This window comes from Quercus suber, unplaced genomic scaffold (assembly GCF_002906115.3).
Source record: "Quercus suber isolate HL8 unplaced genomic scaffold, Cork oak 2.0 scaffold_543, whole genome shotgun sequence".
In the NCBI taxonomy this organism is placed as follows: Eukaryota; Viridiplantae; Streptophyta; class Magnoliopsida; order Fagales; family Fagaceae; genus Quercus; species Quercus suber.
The window spans coordinates 1-4,054 of NW_027069991.1; the positions used below are offsets into that span (position 1 = coordinate 1).

At 30.8% G+C, this 4,054-nt stretch overlaps 1 long non-coding RNA gene across 1 annotated transcript; it reads right to left on the bottom strand.

Moving 5' to 3' along the window:
* Window positions 1–1,504: 1,504 nt before the first annotated feature.
* On the bottom strand, window positions 1,505–4,054 carry LOC136063569 (uncharacterized). Its single transcript, XR_010625198.1, has 4 exons — window positions 3,752–4,054; window positions 2,510–2,595; window positions 2,278–2,426; window positions 1,505–2,051 (listed from the first exon to the last, which is right to left on the bottom strand). It is a non-coding gene; the product is annotated as an uncharacterized LOC136063569 (long non-coding RNA).

Below are 4,054 nucleotides of genomic sequence, written 5' to 3' on the forward strand. Positions count from 1 at the left end.
AGAATTCACCTTTCTTGCTTCCAATTCATATTATTTGATCATCTAAGAGGTGTAGCTGAGAGGGATGTTTAGGATGATGTCTGCTTCAAAGTAGGTAGTTCTTCTAACAAAATCAACCTTCCAACACCTTTCTGTCTTCATCAATGAGTCCAAGACCATGGGAAATATCTTCAAATATAATTCTGATGCATGCATAATAATACTTAGAAAACAAGATACAAGCATGACAAGCAAAATTTACAAACTTAATTACTGGAATACAAAAGCAACTGTTCAACCATTACTAATTCAGATACGTAGGCTACCTCTTACAGGAGTCATGAGTTTATTTGCGTACTTTGTCAAAGCAATTATCATGTATCTCAATGTAAGTATGGAATTAGAAAGCACTACATCACCTTATACATGGGTTATCATTTACTCTACACTTCTCATCATATTAGCACGTGAAATGGAACAAATCAAGAATAGATATTAGTACATAAACTGACAACAAGAAGTCGTATGGAATGAAAAACAATCTACAAGTAAATCAGGTCTTAAAGAGGTGAAAGAAGAAACAAGGGGGAAATGACAAAAAAGACTCTAGAGAGATAAATTAGGATATTGTATGAGTTGCCTATTTGGATGGTTCACTTAAGGAAGCTATGGATTGTTGTGAGAAAACTGCCAACATAAATGTACATGATAAAAGCTTGAAAGTGCACACATTAAAATGATGCATCAAGTTCTGTTGCTAATATCTCTATAGAAAGGATTGCTTCACAAAAAATAGTGCTAACTATATTATTTAGTCTGTCATCGCAACACCAATAATTAAAAGATTTTTGGATCTCTAGTTTTATAATATATTATAATTAGTGTTATGAAACATATGCCAGAGATTTTCTTTTTCCTTTTTCTTTTCCAAGCAACCTATAATACAAAAATTGATAGTGAGAAAAATATAGAAGTTTTCTGTTTCGATAACATATAGGAATATTTATAAGAATAGAAGGTGCTAGATTTTATTTTATTTTTGGATAATCAGGCAGAAATTTCATTGAAACCAAGCTGAAAACCAGCAACACAAATACAACAGCAAGTCTGAACCAGCAGACAGAGCACTAAGACAATTACAACTCAGGACCACAAAAGCATGACACTTTAGTACTCTACAACAAGGAAGTCGATACCGTACCAGTTGCATACCGGTATCGAAATATTAACGTTTCGTACCGGATTAAATACCGGCCGTACCAGCCATGTACCGGCCATACCGGCCAATTTCGGGCAATACCGGCCGGTACCGGGCGTACCGGCCGGTACAGAAAAAAGTTTTTTTTTTTTTTTTTTTTTTTTTTTTTTTTTTTTTTTTTTTAAGTTTTGTAATTTTTGAATTTTTGTTAGAGTAGAATGATAACTTATTTGCATTAACTTATTAGTATTATTTGTTTTCTTAGTATGCAATGATAACTTTAAGCTTTCTATTTTTTATATTGTGTGTTTTTTTTTTTTTTCTTTTAATTGATACTAAAGTCTAAAATTATGAATAATTAGTTTTGAATTGAGGAAATATTTTATGGTAAACTTTTATATTTATTATAATATATATACACACACATACATATATATATTTATTTAAAAATATAAAAAATAGCGGTAAACCCGAAACGGTACACCGGTATTGACCGGTATCCGAAATATACCGTACAACTGGGCAAACTGGTACAGTCTCCGGTACGGTATTGACTCCCTTGCTCTACAACAGTAATACAAATACACCAGCAAGCCTAACCTATCAGACTGAGCACTAAACAAAAAATTCCAACAAGTTGATAGATTCATGTGATATTTCACAGGTGTCACATCTCTAATATAACTCCATGGTATGCCAAGCAACCTTACAAAATTAATCCAAACATGAAAAGAATGCCAAATGCCTTCAATATTAGGTAACGGAATTCTCCAAGCAAACCTTGTTAAATGAATTCTTACTGGTTGATAAGTCCAAGAATCACTCACCATGAAATTAAACTATCCTTAAAAGCATGGTCTTCATTCATGGGAACCTATTAGACCAATGTTTAAGAAATAAATTTAAAGGAGAATAAGTGAAAAAGTAAAAATTTATCTACCATGCCATGCATATTGCCAAAAAACAAAGAGAAGGATAAATTAAAAAAAGAGAATGTAGAAAGTAATGCTTTTTCTACCATATTTCAAGAAAAAGAAAATTCAAAATTGAAACCTAATCTATGAGGAAAGATTTAATTAGGTTAGGAAAGAGATAATTACCATTCTTTTTCTTAGTTTCTGCATAATTTTTGTACCAAGTAGATTTAGAAAAACAAGCACTACTAAACTCTTGTCTGCTGTATTATCAATTATCCTCAGGCATTTGCATATAGAAGTATAGAACCCAATAACTAATAAAGTCCCCATACCTGAAACCAAAGGGAAAAGCTAAGAGAGAACTAATCTGGTATTTAATAAATTTGAAGGGAACTGAGAATGGAGATGTGTGCACCTGTAAACACACGAATTAAATCCTTCTGAAATAAATTTTGAACCCTGGGATGTGAAAAGCTTAGTCTACTCTTGACAAATTTCCACCTGGATTTTTTCTACTAAATACGTGAGAAAAGATATATAAAAAAATAAAAATAAAAATAAAAACAAAAATCCAAACAAATGGTCACATTATTTTGGATCATGAAAATCAAATTCCTCCTTTAAAATGAGAATTCATTAGGAATTATTTATTCTTTACCAGAAATATATTTTCCTTCCTTGCACCTTTTTAACTCAATATATAAAGTTAAACTATCTTCAAATAACAATACATAGAAACAGACACAACCATGACAAGTAAAAAATTCCAAACTTAATGTGCTGGAATACCTAAGCAACTGTTAAACCATTACTAATTCAGATACATAGGCTCACCTCTTGCAAGAGTTATGAGGTTATTTGCATACTTTGTCAAAGTAATTATCCATGTATCTCAATGTAATTATGGAATTAGAAGCACTACATCACCTTATACATGGATTATCATTTACTCTACACTTCTCATCATATTAGCATGTGAAATGGAACAAATCAAGAATAGATATTAGTACATAAACTGACAACAAGAAGTCATATGGAATGACAAACAATCTACAAGTAAAAATCAAGTCTTAAAGAGGTGAAAGAAGAAACAAGGGGCAAATGACAAAAAGGACTAGAGATAGAAATTAGGATATTGTATGAGTTGCCTCTTTGGATGGTTCACTAAAGGAAGCTATGGATTTTTGTGAAAAACTGCCAATATAAATGGACATGATCAGAGCTTGAAGCACACATTAAAATGATGCATGAAGTTCTATTGCTAATATCTCTGTAGAAAGGATTTCTTCACAAAAAAATAGTGCTAACTATATTATTTATTCTGTCATAGCAACACCAATAATTAAAATATTTTTGGATCTCTAGTTTTATAATATATGATAATTAGTGTTATGAAACAAATGCCAGAGATTTTTTTTTTTTTTGGTTCTTTTTCTTTCCCAAGCAACCTATAATATAAAAATTGATAGTGAGAAAAATATAGTAGTTTGCTGTTTTGATAACGTACAGGAACATTTTCCATTTTATTGGAATTTATCAAATGATTTAAAAAATCAAGTTGTGTTTTCAAAGAAGACCAAGCTACTAGAAAAAATTGTGAGCCATTATTATTATTATGATTTTGATTTGAAGATATAACAGCAAGTTAGGTGCTTACATATAAAAAGGATTTGAAGCAGCAAAATTCCTATACAATGAGCTAATTCCAGCAGCATGGTTGCAAGATTTAATTCTCCTTGCAATATTACCTAGATATCACCCTGAGCCAAATTTTACTCTTTTTAAACAATAGTTGGAGCACATCAAATACATCATCCCATCAACTCAATTTGAGAAACAAAGATACAATTTATCAGAAAGAAGAAAACGATGAAGGAAAAGTCACATGTTTTTTTTATTAAGATGCAAAAGTCATAAATTAAAGATCAAAAATCCTAAGAGCAGTTAAAGGGTAAAAAAA